This window comes from Pseudorasbora parva, chromosome 9 (assembly GCF_024679245.1).
Source record: "Pseudorasbora parva isolate DD20220531a chromosome 9, ASM2467924v1, whole genome shotgun sequence".
Classification (NCBI taxonomy): Eukaryota; Metazoa; Chordata; class Actinopteri; order Cypriniformes; family Gobionidae; genus Pseudorasbora; species Pseudorasbora parva.
In genome coordinates, this window is record NC_090180.1 from 39,078,375 (window position 1) to 39,095,829 (window position 17,455).

General features: G+C 36.0%; 1 protein-coding gene and 1 long non-coding RNA gene across 3 annotated transcripts in view; one reads left to right on the top strand and one right to left on the bottom strand.

Annotated features, from left to right (window-relative positions):
- pard3ab (par-3 family cell polarity regulator alpha, b) overlaps positions 1–17,455 on the top strand; it is a 119,950-nt gene that overhangs the window by 3,478 nt on the left and 99,017 nt on the right. The gene's annotated exons all lie outside the window — the stretch shown is intronic.
- LOC137089714 (uncharacterized) lies at positions 654–4,648 on the bottom strand. The gene is made up of 3 exons (XR_010907770.1): positions 3,788–4,648; positions 3,473–3,519; positions 654–1,432 (listed from the first exon to the last, which is right to left on the bottom strand). It is a non-coding gene; the product is annotated as an uncharacterized lncRNA (long non-coding RNA).

Below are 17,455 nucleotides of genomic sequence, written 5' to 3' on the forward strand. Positions count from 1 at the left end.
ATGTGGCCTTGTTAGGAGATGATCAGCAATATTTGCAACAATTTGGTCATAATGTTTTGACTCATCAGTGTAGATGTGTGTATGAGATGGAGAAAAACATGGACGTTAATAGCTTTGGACCAACTGATCTCCCAGAATACCTCAAAGTCTGATTTGCTCCGGTGAGAATCAGCAGCACTTTGAGTAATAACGTTCAATATGCAGCTTTTACAGTTAAATGAGCCAAAGCCTAGAGATTTCAGCTCCATATACAAACGACGAGCAGGAGTGAGAGAGACAAAAGCATGTTTGTTCACATGAATAAATAATTTTTTCCTTTAGTAGCGTATGAGCAGAACAGTTCACATGTGTTTTCAGTGCTAGCCACCTGTGTGTGTGTGTGTTTGTGTGTGTGTGTGTGTGTGTGTGTTGAAAGAAAGTGTTTATAGACACTTTGTTTTAAGATAGTTATATCTACTTTGTGTGCTCTAAAACAGAACATCTGTTGTTGTATATGGCTGTGATGACAGTTGTTGTTATAATGATGTAGAGTTTTATCTTGATGATATTGAGTTTCACTGTGATGGAGCATTTATTATCATATGGAGTATTATTGTTATAGCAGATCTGATATTATGATGATGTTAAGGAGGGCCTACACTGTAAAACCCAACAAGTTACGGTAACTCAAACCATTTGAGGAAACCGATTGCTTCAAACCAATTAAGTTTTAAAACCATTAAGTATGAGTACTGAAAACTCATATACATTGAGTTAAATTAACTCATATTTTAGTGTTGTTTAAGTGTTAAAACTTATATTTTAGTGTTGTGTTGATCAATTATTAAGAGTAAACTGAACTTAAAGATTTTAAGTTAATTTTATTAATTCAGTTTGAATTCAGGTAACAAATCTAACTAAGTCTTAACAACTACATGGTTACTTAAATGGTTTTAGGAAACAGATTGCGGCAAATGGTTTAAGTTCATCAAACTCAAAGTGATTAAGTTACATAAGACTAAGCACAAGCTAACATTGGTACAAAATGAAGACAGAACAGGAGGGTATTTTTAAGTAATTTATTGAAATATAACATTTACATCATAAATACAGTATGCCATATGTTCACAAATATAACTAGACAAAAAATATTAGACTTTTTCACCAAATAAAACAGCACAAACATGTTTAAAAAAGTCATAACATTTAAATAACCAAACATATAAAATAAAAAAAATTATGTAAAAAGGTACGTTTCCTCAAAAAGCAAAAGCACTGTATGATCTTTAATGTACTCTAAGTGTATTGCACTGACCGAAGACTTGGCAGACATCACCACCTCATCTTTAAAGACAATCAAAGCATCCAGTGGGTTTAAAGGTAACGTTCCCTCTTCCTCCTCGACAGTAAGGATGGTGACTGTTGGCTTCTGCACCTGGTCAAGCTCCTTTTTCTATATGCATTGGAAAAAAAGTTTGTATGTCACCACATATAAAAATAACCCTTGTCAGGGCAGACACCATATTTCAATTTTCATAAATAAAAAAAACGTTGTTATAAGGAACGGATTATTGTTGATTTAATTGGGCGTGTGCTTATTTAAAACCCTGTAGTTCAATTTTGTAAAGATGTTAAGTTGTTTGTCAGCAAGGTTTAATTGGGGGAAAAACATTTTCAGGGGTGTATCAGCCGAATGTTCTAGACCTTGAATTGAATGACGAATTGAATTGAATTGAATTCAAGCGATAATGCACACATTGCAAAACATTTGTTTTTCATGTCAGTATGTCATAAATAGAAAGAGGCAACAGTTTACTGTCAAAGATTTGTCGCTCACATCACGCCGCATCCAGTGTAGACAACATAACGGACTATAAGGGGCTCTTTTGTCCTGTCGCGCTGCTCACATCCGGTGTAGACAAGGTGAAACAAGACAGATTTGATTAACAAATTTTAAATGGATAATGGCAAGACATCCTTGGTGTAAATTACGTTCTTCTTTCAGATTAATATAATCAGAGCAGTATTAATAAATGTCCTGGTTAATCCAAGCATTATAATGGCAGTAAATGGCTGTCCAAAATTTGAAGCCAAAAAAGTGCATCTATTCATTATAAAAGTAATCCACATGACTCTGGAGGGTTAATAAAGTACTTCAGAAGTGAATCGATGGGTTTATATAAGAAAAATATCCATATTTAACTCGTTATAAAATAAGAAAATAACTAGTTTCCGGCGCAACGATGACGTCGGCTATAGCGTAAAAAAGCATAACAGCCACGGCGTTGACGGCGGACGCAGCGTAAAAAACATAAATGATGTGACGATGATGTCGGGCGTTGCACAAGCGTTTTGAATCACGAGAGGATATTTTTCTTACACAAACCCATCGATTTAATTCAGAAGGCCTTTATTATTCCCCCGGAGCCGTGTGGAGCACTTTTAAAATGGATGGATGCACTTTTTTGGGCTACAAATTTTGGGCTGCCATTCACTGCCATTATAAAGCTTGGACGAGCCAGGACACGTATTAATATAACTCTGATTGTATTCGTCTGAAAGAAGAATGTCATTTACACCAAGGAGGACTTGAGGGGGGGAGTAAATCAGGGTGAACGATTCCTTTAAGCTTGAGCTGAGATTGGTTTATTATGTGTCAAATAAGCTTTTGCTGTGCTCAATGTATATGCTAATGAAAGCCTAAATTAAATGTTTTGAAGACTAGATTTTCAATGGACAGATTAAAAAAATTCTTATGTGTTTGGAACAATATGAGGGTTGGTAATTTATGAATCATGACTGAATTTGTATTGGCAAGTGGACTATACATTTAAGACAACTTGAATGATCAACTATCAGTCACTGTAACCACACCATGCATTTATGCTGGTGGCAGCTGAAAGGTTAACATGTTGCTAAATAAATGTAATGTAGTTTTGACATGTGTCCTACCTTGTGTCTTGAAAACATCTCCTGACTCTTCCTTTTAAATAGTAACAGACCTGCCAGGATCGTAGTTTTTTTTATGATTCATGACAAGACTTCTTTCAACCACTGCAAATCTAGCATTGCCAATTACCTTACACCTTTACAAACCCAAGGCAACTTCAGGATAACTGCCAGTGAAAATATAACACACGAAATGTTTCTGTTTATATTAGGAAAGCCGACTATAACAACAACTTTCAAGACTTGACCAGTATTCTCCTGAAGCAATACAACATGACTTTGAATGATAGACAGACTGGACTTTGGACTTTAAGCCTTTTTAAAAAATCATATTGCTTCAGAAGACTTACAAGTTGTGCTAAAAGACATTTATGGTCATAATTACGTTTGCAAAAATAGCAATTCATTCAAAATTTTAAATTGAAGAACAAACTTATATTTGTATGAACATTATGTAACTGTTCATAACGTTATCATTTGCATTTTGCACAGTAACGTTACAAAATTCCATTGATTTGTTCAATGTTAATTCTAACTTACTTACTCATAGAATTGTAGCCACGTTGCTGCCATTGCACCTTCGTCTTTGCTCTGAAAAGATTTAAAAGCATGGCAACAATGTGTTAGTGTGAGTTTCAAATGAGAAAACATCATGAGAAACAAATAACAGTTTAAAATTTTATCTAACGTTAGCAAAACAGGATCTAAAATGCTCCTCAAGTCACTTTGTTCACCCCGGAGCTTCAGCTGCTTTAGTCAAATTAACTAGCATCACATGATAGAGGAAACTCGAATTCGATTAACAATACATTTAAAACGGTTGTAATATAAGGAATGCGTGAGTTTGCATTAACGTTACCTTTTGCTTTAACATAAGTTAGTTAACGTCACTGTGGCACGAGACGAGAGACATGGAAAGATGGCCAACGGTCTCAAAAGCCAGCGTTTATCTGTCCGACTGTGAGAAAGCACAAACATATATTTTTTAATTCCCCGCTGACAAACTGCAGTGTAAAACAGCATAATTAACTCCAAACGTGTACATTACCGTTGATAACACTGGTGCAATAGCGCATTTGCTCCTAATGTTAGATTGTTTGCTGGCTAACTTTACACACAACATTACTGAGCTGGTTAATCTTCGGATAAACATAAAAGAGTTACGAAAATAACACTGAAAACGTTCAAACATGAGCGAAATATGAATAAATAAGTTTGAAACGCTTACCTTTTGTTTTTCTTGACTGTAGCGCGAGCCGTCCTGCTGTGACTGGACTGAAGGAGGGAAAATGGTGCGGTTTTTGTTACCTCGGAAACTCACTGGGATGATACTTTGACATGACTAAATGTAATGACTTTAAAAGAGCTTAATGTAAGACTGTAGGCTTAATATGAGGTAGATTAATGTATATACTATTGTTTATTTATTTATTTTATCAGCTTTTAGTCTTTCCTGTAGCTCAATGAGTAGAGCATGCATGGCGCAACGCCAAGGTCATGGGTTCGAATCCCAGGGAAAGCAAGACTTGACAAAAATGTAAAATGTGTACCTTGAATACAATGTAAGTCGCTTTGGATAAAAGCGTCTGCCAAATGCATAAATGTAAAATGTAAATGTAGTTATTTAATTGGCCATAGATGTAAAATACTAGATTAAATAAATATCTGTAACTTAAACCATTAGAGTTAAAAAGTTTTAGTAACTTATTTAGATTGAGGTTTGCTTACAATAATAAATTTTTGAGTTAACATCACACATATTTGTTAAGTTGAATTAACTTTTTTGGTAACATTAAGTAAAATGAACTTATTTCATTTAGTGAATTTCACTGTTAGGTTTTACAGTGTAGTCTAGGAAGTTTGGGCCAGTTGACCTAGCCGTCAATTGTCATGCCCTGCTGACGTAAACATTTGGGATTGTGATCTGTATGGGACATTGTCGCTGATAAAAATGTTGCCAAAGCTAAAGATAACTACCTAGCTATATAGAAGGGGCTTTGTCACAGCAAACAATGTCTGAAAATAACAGAATTATCAGTTAGAGTGGTTTGAAAGTTATAAATCACTATTTCCCTGCAAAAATGTTTAATTTACAGCTGTCATGGGTTACATTTATAGCTGTACTAGGATATAATTGCAGCTAATATAGTTAATTTTATAGTTAATTTGTTAACTTTAACATTAGTTCACTACATTAGTTAGCATGAGCTTGCAATGGATAATACTTCTAAAGTATTTATTAATAATATTTTAAGTTAATTCTCAGCATTAAAAAAAAATCAAACATTGTGTCTGTTAAAATAAAAATAAATGCTGTAAAAATGTGTTCATTGTTATTTCATGTTAGTTAAAGGGTTAGTTCCCCCAACGCGGCAGAGAAGAGAAGGGTGTGGAACAACATTAGGGTGAGTCATTAATGACATCAATTTCATTTTTGGGTAAACTAACTAATGTTATTATACGGGTCTGTGGAATACTTGATTCTGATTGGTCAATTGTGCATTCTAATGGTATGTTATTCCCAGATAACAACCCCCAAAAATGAATAACACAACCGCTCATCTGGGTACTATGAGTTATCTATACATTTTTAAATATGGATATTTTTCTTACACCAACGCATCGATTTGAATCAGAAGGCCTATATTAACCAATCGGAGCCACATTGAGTGCGTTATTTGACGGACAGAGGCTATTTTTTAATGGACTTCACAAACAGCTGCTACTACTGCTTGGATTTACGTTAGTCAGGACTTTTTAATAACTCTGATTGTATTCGTCTGAATGCAGAATGTCATATACACCTATAATTTGAGGGTGAGTAAATTATGGGCTAATTAAAATTTTTGGGTAAACTTCAGCATTAATTTCAACATGGTAAAAACAAATCTTCAGCAATTTAAAGGTTTAAACCAGTTTGGAATTGTTTTTTATTTCAAGGAAGCTTTGCGTAAACTTAAGACAATACGTATAAATATTTCGTGTTTGATTTACTTGATACAAGTAGCCGTGTAATATTTGCGTTGGGGTCCTGATCACTCTGTCGGGTTTTATTCTGCGATAACAAACGGATCTGTTCGTTTCGGGGTTTATTCTGCGATAACAAATCCCAATTTTGTGCAATTAATATTTAATAACCTAGGGATGGCCCGATACCATTTTTTCTGAACTGATCCGATATTAAAAATTCTGAGGTTCGTTGATACCAATCCGATGATATGTATTCTACGATGTAGAATTTCTATACCTCAGTGTGTTGAACTGATAATCACTCTGTGAGTTAAACACAATCTACTAAATATAGACAACTAACTTCATTATTAAAAAAAAAAAAAGATATCACAATCTATGACATATATATATATCACAATCTATGACAAAAAAATATTACTATAACTAGATGCTGATCAGATTAGTGGATAATTCAGCAGGAAAAGTTACAAAATCATGAGGGCACAATAATTGTATAAAATCTAAACATTAAGTGGGGAAAACATAAAGAACCATAGAAGTGAACAAGTGTAGCTGTAAATCTGGTACAATGTTACACAAAATACATTCATGAAAAACAAGTAAATATATTTATAGAAATAGGGCCTATATACTAAGAAATTACATGTATTTTGAAATTACATGATATTGAGAAACTCTAAACACAAAGGGAGCAATATTGATGCGTAGTGTATCTATGCAATATTTTATTAAGCCGTTCTTTTAACAGTTTAACATTTCAGTTACTGTGTGTGAATAACAATACAATATATAGTCCAGTGTTGTGATCTAAACCGGGAGAAAGTAACACGATTTACAACAATAAATGCCAGCAAGATAGTCATTTAATGAGAAACCATAGACCGTTATCAACAGACCAAGCATAACAGGAAAAAAAAAGCATCTTGGAGAGATTTTCATCGTGTTGACTGTCGTAACCGAACACGAACACGTTTGAAAGCTGAATGGAGAATGACTGACAGCCGCAGCGGAGGGAAGCATTAAAGTGAACTTGAATTTAAATACTTGAATATTTATACCTCACTGAATGGCTTCAGAACACTTATAATAGTGCACAAATCATTGACGGTGCTTTATAATGATTTTGAGCCTTTTGTGGGGCACTGGGGCTTAACAATAACACAGAATATTATACGTACAGAATTGAATTTTGATCGGCGATAGCCAATCTGGTAAATATTTGCAGATCGTAGGCGATACCGAAGCTGAGTATCAGATCGGTGCATCCCTAAAAATTATTAAAAAACACTTCATGACTTGTCCTGTCAACATTTTACCCAACATACTTTTATATATGGGGTTGATGGGCTCAGTTAAAATGTTGATGGGTAAAATGCATAACATATTTTACATTATTGGTGAGCCCCTGTGATGCGTGGGCTGTTTTTATGATAATTAGCTCATATTATGCTGATTTGAAATGCTGTTATTATTTTTGAGGGAAAACTAAAGTCAGTATGATGATGTGGCATGCCTGTTGAGAGACTTTCGCTGAAATTGTGATTGTGTGGAGTGTCGTTGAGACAATGTCGCCGTTGTGACGTTGCTTTATTATGAGGAGGTGGAGTGATGTAGCTGATATGCTGATGTCCATTTGTAGTTTATCACATGAAATGGAGTCATGTGAATAATTAAATACGGTCTCTGTGCTCTGAGAGAGAAAGGCAGAAACAGGGACTGTGTTTGTGAATGTGTGTTCTGTGGTGTCCTTGGTTCTGTTGTGTCACTCATTCCATTTGCTTTGTCCAAATACCTCTGCAACTCTTTAACTACATTCAGCTCACCTTTTTTCTTTGTTCTGTTGCTTTCAGCTGCTCAGACTGAAGCTGCTCTTTAAACCAAACACAAACAGAGGTGTTCTGTGTGTGTCTGTGGGGTTCGGTTTTAGGGCTGATCTGTTGTCTGGAATTATTATCCATCAGGGCACCAGCACACATTATTATTCCTGTCTGTATATAATCTCTGTAAATTTAGAATTTTAACGGTCATTAGTCTGTGTGTGTGTTTGCATGGAGCCTACAATCCCTGTTTGGATCACAGTGAACTCAAATATAACAACAGATTTACAACAGAAATATGGAAAGTTCAATATAAGCTTGCATATGAAATTGAGCTATCCCAGCTGATCACTCCTCTGGTCTGCTGCAGCGTGTTGGCAGGTTTTCAGACGCTTGTGTTTATGTAGCAGCTGTGCCTACATAACTGAATTCGGTCTTTTTTGTATTATGGTTCCAGTTTTTTGTTGTCATTTTATTTTCAGAAGCTTGATTCCTTTTTGTTTACGTGCTGTTTGAGAAATGCATGCATAATTATGGGAAGCACTGCATGTTTCGCTCATTTTGTGATTCATGAATAAATGAGTTCAGGTCAACGTGGGAAAAAGTCTGAGTCAATCTGCTAATGGGTAATAATGGAACAACAGGTTTAAAAAGTGATTAAAAATGATCTCTATTTTCATGGGTTTCCAAAAGATTGACAATAAAGACAATAAAGAAACCACTCCTTTCCTGGTAAAAAAATTAAATGCAACTGAATGTAACATTTTCAAAAAGCCAATGCAAGTCATGTCAGTCTTTGACTCTTTGAGTCTTTGAGTAACATGTAATTTATTTAAGCCACAAAATAAAATTAATTCCATAAAATAAGTATAATGAACCACGCTAATAGCTTTTCGAACATCTCCAGCATGTTTTATAATTAACCTAAAAGCAAACAGGTCACCCCCCACGCGTTCTCACGTCTGTCAAGGCTGGCTGTCGGTTGGAATAATAGAACAAAAACATCAACATAACACTGAATACTTGCTGGCTAAGAAATAAATACATATTACCTTGTGATTCATCCGTTTTCAAATCCACATCATTTGAATATCACAGTATTGATGTCTGTCAGATAATAACATGCACAATAACAATACACAGTAATATTTATGAGAAGCAGAGGTCCATGTACACACATTTTCTGGAAAACCCACACTGTTGGAAAGGGATGCTCTGATCAGGATTTTTGCAGCCGATACGACTTGTCACACATGATTGGCTGATGATAGCAATCATTCAATATTTATAAGTGATATGTAAGCTCTGTGTTGACTGTCACTGTTAACTATTTTCAGACAAAGTAATGCCACAGATATTGCCTTGATTATATCATTTACAGTAATGTTGTAGTTGTTGTTTTTTTGAGATTCAAATAAATAAGCACAACAAATATTAATATTACAATTTTTAAGAAGCAGCTTTAACATGCTGTTGGTCAGAGATAATAATAAATAACGCGCACGAATATAAATTTCAAATTTTAATTAGAATTGTCCTTTTTGGGGGAACTAACCCTTTAATGTCTTCAAGCCATGCAATGGATTAGGTAGGATAGTTTGAAGTTTAATTAACCAAGGGTCCAAAAAACAAGTGTTTTTAGTGAACTGAACATAAGAGCTACTTGTGTAAATGCCAATATAAAAGTGCATAGAATAGAAAATTAATAAGATCCTGGTGGTTGAGTGATCTTGCGGTGCTGCTTAACTGTGCACTCTTATTCTGTGGCACATGGTAAATTGAAACCTGTCAATCTGAGCGATCACACCAATCCAAGCTCGCTTCATCTGTAAAACGGTGTCCGATTGGTCTCTAAACATCGTCCCTTTACCCACACACCACACCCGATATGCAGTTTCCATTGGTTGAACTTTTATTATAACTTTGGAAAAACAGTGCATCATAATTGCAACACGATCGGATCCTGGAAGTGCTATAGCTTTAGCCAAGCTGCAGATACTTGTATAGTATAGTTTGGTTAAGTTTTGGGACACCTGCCTTTACAGGCACATGAACTTTAATGACATCCCGTTCTTAATCTGTAGGGTTTAATATGGAGTTGGCCCATCCTTTGCAGCTATAACAGCTTCAACTCTTCCGAGAAGTCTTTTCACAAGGTTTAGGAGTGTGTTTATGGGAATTTTGACCATTTTTCTAGAAGTGCATTTGTGAGGTCAGGCACTGATGTTGGATGAGAAGGCCTGACTTGCAGTTTCTGCTCTAATTCATCCCAAAGGTGTTCTGTTGAGGTTAGGACTCGAGGCGGCGCCTTGGTATGCTGAAGCATTGAGTTCCTTTCACTGGAACTAAGGGGCCATGTCCAACCCCTGAAAACAACCCTACACCTTAACACCCCTTCACCAAACTTTACACGTTGCACAATGGAGACAGGTAATTATCGTTTTCCTGGCAACCGCCAAATCCAAACTCGTCCATTGAATCCCCAGACAGAGAAGTGTAAAGTTGTCACTCCAGAAAACACTCTCCACTGCTCTAGAGTCCAGACTAGACTTTGACCAGACTAGACATCCCACGCTTTGCATTGCACTTGGTGATTTAAGGTTTGGATGCAGCTGCTCGGCCATGGAAACCCATTCCAAGAAGCTCTCTACGCACTGTTGAGCTAATCTGAAGACCACATGAAATTTGGAGGTCTCTATCTATTGACTCTGCAGAAAGTTGGTGACTTTTGCGCACTGTGCACCTCAGCATGCTCTGACCTCACTCTTTGATTTTACATGGCATACCACTTTGTGTATGAGTTGCTGTTGTTCTCAATTGCTTCCACTTTGTTATAATACCACTAACAGTTGACCCTGGAATATTTAGTAGTGTGGGAATTTCATGAATGGACTTCATGCCGCATAGGCGGCAACCTATCACAGTACCACTCTTGAATTGAGCTCCTGAGGGTGACCCATTCTTTCACAAATGTTTGTAGAAGCGTTTGCATGCCTAGATGCTTGATTTTATACACCAGGGGGCATGACAGTGATGGGAACACCGGAAATCAATTATTTGGAGGGGTGTCAATATAGTGTAGCAGCATTTAATTTGGAAAAAAAATAAAATGCAATGTTTTATTTTTGTTTGATTACATTAAAAAAAAATATATTATGATTTCAATTGATCAATTAAAACATGTGAAAACACAATTTGGAAAAAATAAAGCTACATTTGGACAAAATAATAGTTAAAACAAATTCTACAGAATTAGCATGTTCTTCTCTCATTTGAGAAAAATATGAAAATCCTGAAGAACAAAGTTACTGAAGCACTGGCACTGCTATATTCAACATGCTCATAGTGCCAGGACTATGATAAGAATCTGATGTGAAACAATCAATTTAATGTTGTACAGTTTTAATAATGGCATGCAATAACGCACACACACACACACACACACACACACACACACACACACACACACACACACACACACACACACACACACACACACACACACACACACACACACACACTTAGCTTAAACAGCTAACCTAGGCCCAGGTCTAATTATCATGGGATTCTTGGTGATTCCCAATCGTCCTGACAGCTATAGGCACTGCATGTGCTCCAGCCCAACAGAGGTTTGTCTTACCGTAAAGCTTGTATTTGTACCTATTGCTGTATAAAAGGGGTGGGGAGTTCACTTTTAGCTGAACTATAACCTGTAAGTGTGGATTAAAAACATCTGTCAGCTTATGCTTTGAATGGTGTGTTTTTTTTAATGTTTTGTGGCATAGAAAAACTTGACCATGAGTTGTGATTGGCTTCCTCTTTTTATGGGGTGGGGGATAGATCCTCCTATTTCTACTGAATCCTAGATTTCTCCACAGGGAATGACGCTGGTGGTGTACTAGAAGGTATTTTGGAAAACACTATGTTGTTAATAAGTTCCCTGTTGGAAACCCTCAGCCTCTTCCTGAACTTTCTGTGGAGAAACTCTCAGCTATAACCTTTCAGAAAACTCCCCTCAGGCTCATCGGAAAAACATTCCTGGGGCAACATTTCTGCAAAATAACATTATGTTGCGCTTGCATGTTCGGTTTTTGTCCAAAACAGGTCTAATAAAGAATCTAATAAAGATTATCTCAAATCTAATGTGAATAATTAGGTGCATTTATGGATCATCTGGCATTCTAGATATCACTGCAAGTCATGATCAGTTGTTACAATGTATAATTGTCTTGTAAAACCCACAAAATACAACAGACATAAACTCAGTAATGTAGATAGCAGTGTGGACAGGACACGACTGTGGTGTAAAGTTCTCAGTACTGGCGTGGGTCACATGAATGAGTTCATTGGTTCAGTGCTTCTTAAAGTGACAGTCACACATTATAGAAGGGCAGTGCATGTGATTTAAGTTGGTTAGTTGTCAAACATTTAGTAAGTGTCTGTTTAGGTGTAAATGTCAGAATTACCCTGCACCTTCGATTTAGGACATACTCATAGCTTTGCATATAAGTTATTGCCAGTAATTTCCATTTCAATTTATTTTCTTGCAATAAGATAACAATGATTACATTAACAGAAACTATCATGGTGTTATTATGTATTGGTGTGAGAACTAAAACTAGGACACCTATTGTAATTTGCGGATATGAAGCAAGACCTTATTTTGGCCATTTATGAACTTGTTTTACTTGTTTTGACGGGTTTTGCTATTCTTTTGGGTCCACACTCAGAAATTTGTCCCCAAAAGGCAAAACCTGCCCATACAAGTGAACACAGAGTGTGTGTTTGTGCAAGTTGTTTATTTGGGTGCCAAGCTATTCTGAATAGCATGAGATCCACAGAGGGGTATTTCAGGCAGCATGAAACTCACTAAGGACTTGTTCCTCAGGAGACTGCTTTTAGCAGCACAGTTTTTGCATTTGTGTGAATCTCCCGCTGTGTGTGAGAGAGCGAGAGATGGAGGGATTGTGTCTTTATATGGTAGTGTCTGTAAGATCTTTGTCATGATATTTAAAACATCAGCACTAATGTCACTGGATTAATCAAAGATGGCAGCTTTCTGCTATAAGCAGCTGTAAGTGTTTGTATAAACATACAGGATTCAGTGTATATACCGTACAGGTGTTTCTTCAGATATGGGCACTTTTATGTCCCAGGGGCTCATTTTTATTAACTAACAGATCTTAACTTTTTCTATATATAAAATAAATGTCCCTGGCTAGGGACATTCTAAAATGCTTAATGTGGCTTAATGCACTAAGACAGTGATATTAAAAGACATAACTCTGTAAACATGACAATAAACCATACTGTAACGTTACAATATCCCGATTGAATTGTCACACTGTTAGCAGAATAAATGCACCTTCGCAACCAATTAGTTAGAGATCCGTGTTGCATTTGTTGAAATTCATCGCTGAAGGTTTGATCATGGCAGTTTTAGTCACACAACTAGTACAAGTGGCTTGTGAAGAAACAAAAACTGTCTGTGACGCTTTCATTGAAGCAGAATTTCACTGTGAAGATCGCAAAACTCCAGTGCTCCTTCCGCATTTATAGGGAGCGCACGCACAGAGTTGCCAGATTGCACAGATTAAGAAAAACGCAGGTAAGAAAGTATATCCTTTTTAGGGAAAAGCTCTATTTGGGTAATTTAAGCTCTGTGCATCTGGAAACCACAAGCGTGACTGCTAGTGGAGGCTCGTTACCAATGCAAGATAACCAATGCAAATCCCAAAGAAAAAGCACATTTAAATGATAAATAATGAGCAGGCCAATATTGTGACGATTATTTGAAATCAATCGAGATAAGCAGATATCGTTATCGCAATTAAAATACGATTAATCGTGCAGTCCTATGATGACCACACATATTAAATTGTACGCTATGATGCAAGCTAGTATTAGCCTGACAAGCCCAACCCACATCAAGATGTTTGGTCTGGAAACTCACCATAGACAGGGCTCAATCCGAGGGGCGGGATAAACGGTTGTCTTTCAAACTCCCTCTGCACGCGATAGGATAGCGCTACACCAAACAGAGCAATGAAGGTGAAGCAGAGCTTGTTGATTGATTAAACATTCACCGTATCCCATCGGCTAAACTTCGAACACATCTTCCCTTTTTAAGAATGACTTCAGTGCCGTTCTTTGTTCTTTTCTCAGAGAAAAGGTTAACTCCAAGTCTTCCAGAGTCGCGGTCAAAGCTGATTCGAAAGACCGCCGCCGTTCGCCAGTTTCTGTGTTTACTAGAAGCACGCAAACGCAACTCGGCCTTCGTCATTATGGCCCCGCCCACCGACTCTATACACGACGTGATTGGCCCGTCCAGATTGTGAGGAATACAGCTCAGATGTGTATTGAGAGTTCCTAGACGACACTTGCGACCGCTAGGGTGCGTCTAGATTTCTAGGCTAAGCTAGTATAGAAGAATAAAACGTCATCAGCATGCGCTAGTGGTAAACAAGATGAATAGCACTTTGGCAAAAGTTGAAATTGATGTCACAGCCGCGCTGCGCTCGCGCTCACAGCCGCATGCAAACATGTCCTTGGCATGGAAGTTTTTTACTGTGAGCGAAGACATTAATTATGCCATTTATGAGACTTGACAAACCTATAAACCTAATTAGACACTTAACTCCATCACCACGTGGAACATGCCCAGGTTGAAGAAGGTAAGTTAGTAAAGGTAAAACCGCTAAAGCTAGCCAGAGCTCAGAGCCATTCACAGGTCAGCAGCCTCTCCTATCTTTCCTCGGGATAAGCAGCGAAAAGACCAAAGCATAAATGCATTTACGAAAAAAATTATAGAATTCATGGCGCTGGATGACCAGCCAAACGCATAAATCGTCACTTCATGAGAATTGACCGTTTCATTTGAGAAAACAATGCAGCTTCATACTTCATTCGAGTCATCATATGAGCACAGACACTCAAAGGTCTTCACGTCAACCCGTCAAAATAAAAGTTTGCTTTAAAAAAAATGGAAATTAACAGAATATATTAGGAGAGATTACCTTAGCTGCATCTCTATGGAATAATAATATGTCACTAGCCTAATAATAATTATACCTAGATGGTTGATTATTTTTCTTTTTTTTTATAATCATTGTTTACTTTTATACAGCATACAGCCTTCAAATATTTATGTATTATTTACTTATAATGATTATCATCCTAAATAATAAACATAATACTTTTAAAAAAAAAATGGTTAAAAAAAAAAATATATTTTAAAAAAACATTTAGCTGTGGTACTGAAATTGGTGCAGAGTACCGTAAACATGTTATGGTATTGGTACCGGCTACTGAAATTTTGGTAGCATGACATCCTTAGCTGGCAACATTTATTACCCAATTACTGAACTATTATTTGGAGGAGTAATTGTACACTTCAGTTTTGTTCATTCATAGGATCTTTTGACTTTTGTAAGACAAGTAAAAAAAGAGAAAAAAGGTCAATTTATAATGTTTTGTTTCATAAAGCAACTGATTTTCAATTATTCTTTCCTGGTACAGAACACGTATATTCTGAGAGTTGTATATTCACGTATATTCAAGATCCTATTGTAATGTTTACTAATTTATTTTATAATAAAAATTACATTTTGCTTTGCAGAAAAAGTAGATTTTCATATGCTGTCAATTATAGTTCGTAGAAAGAAAATCGGAATCGGCAAAAATCGGTATCGAAACAAAAAATTCAGAAATCGGAATCGGCCATGAAAATTGCAATCAGTACATCTCTCATTTTTATTGGCTAGTCAGTAGAGGTATAGGTCGTAGTAGCAAACACGCTGTGAAATGATCACTGTCAGAAAATTATCTCAGGCTATCTTTGGTCAAAAGACTGTGACAACGGCCATCTTTGAATGACGTAGGACCACCGTTTAGGTGTCAGAAATCACCACGATTGGTCATCTGGGACAGCCTAGAATCCTACTGTGTAGGACAGGGGTCGTCAAGTATATTTGGCCACGGGACAAAAAAAAAAATTTGCCACTAGATGGTGGGCCAGAATATAGTCAAGGGATAATTTAATAAATAAATAAAAATAACTCAAAACATAAAAGAGGATTTGAATAAGCCCATTATCGGCATGTTTGATTGCTCTTAACGAACTATGTTTTATTATTTCCACTTTCCATATTGTGAATTATAAATGTATTTTAATTTGCTTGTTACACATGGAACCTATTTTAATACTTATTTGACGTCACGTAGCATACTTTTACGCTCAGAATTATTCCTTGGCATCCTCACGTAGTAAACTGCATTTTTTTGCAATCGTTTGCGTTTTGGAGGTAGGCTAAACGATTATTACATCGAGTGCAGAGTGATCTTAACATTTAAGATAGCACTATCAAAGAGACTAAAGAGGAAAGTTAACAGCGAAAACAGGGCATACAAAGAAGAATGGGAAGACTGTGTGTGTGCATGCATCCTACCTGGTTTTGTGAATGCAAAGCTGGTGTGTCTAATCTGCAACGAAGTTGTCACAAAGAATCAGACGGCACCACGAGACGAAGCATGGCACCTTTTTTGCTGGTTCTTGTCAATATTTTTTGATAAAAAGGAAGCTGAATTTGACTTGTTATTGTTCACATGTTGGTGCTGACTAGGCATGTGCCGATATCAATTTTTCATGTTGCGATTAATTGCTGACGTTTTATCACGATATACGATACTATCACGATATTAAAATAAGTTGCAAAAAAAACTTGTTGCCATAGCATAACCGCTTTAACAACTATTTTTGTAATAACAAAATTAACTGAATGTTTAAATACAATTAGGGCTGCATGATTTGGGGAAAATATATAATTGCGATTATTCTAGGTAAAATTGTGATTGCGATTTAAAATGCGATTATTGTTATTGTAATTTTTTACAAATGAAAAGTGTGTGTACATAACATTTTGTGTTTTTATATTAATGTGACTAATAAAAATTATTATGATTATTATTACTGCTAAAAATATTTTTAAAAATAAGAAATCTTACCATTACAATAACATTTTCATATTTACAAATAAAAAAGAGTATGTCAGAATAAATATAACAATATAATACTAATACTAATTATTATTATTATTTTAGTAATATTTTACAGAAAACATTTTACACAAAAAAACCCTGCTGGGTTACTTATTAATATGCAGACAGCCTATGACTAAAAAAACATTAGAAAGGTCTAAGCCTAAGGAGTTATTCTTAAAGTCTGTCTTTAATATGAAATATGAACCTCTTGTGCATCCACTGTCGGGGAAAAAACTCCTGTACATTGAAGAAAAACATGGATTGTCCAACAAATTTATAATTTTTTAAGTTTATTAAGTTTTAAAATGTATTAAGTATTATTTTCTAAGTATTGATTACCCAAAAGTTTTTCATTCATACTGAAAGCCAGAGGGCGCCCTCGAGCGGAAAACGCCACAATCACTTGCCTCAGCGAAGTAATTAACGTTAGTTTTCAGGAAATACATGATGTGAAGCTAACGCGGTGTAAACAGAAGATAGAGACGCTTTGATTAAACATGACGACAACAAAAAAATAAAAAAACAAAAAACAAAACATGACGACAATAAACACGCCTGCAGCAAAATATGGTGTATTTGAGTTCTTCAAGCCGTCAAGGGTATTTTCATAATAATAAAGTGTATTATAATGCAGTGCTGATTGAGATAGAATGCTATAAAATAACGCATCGTCTGCCTCACTCTGATGAGAAGCCACA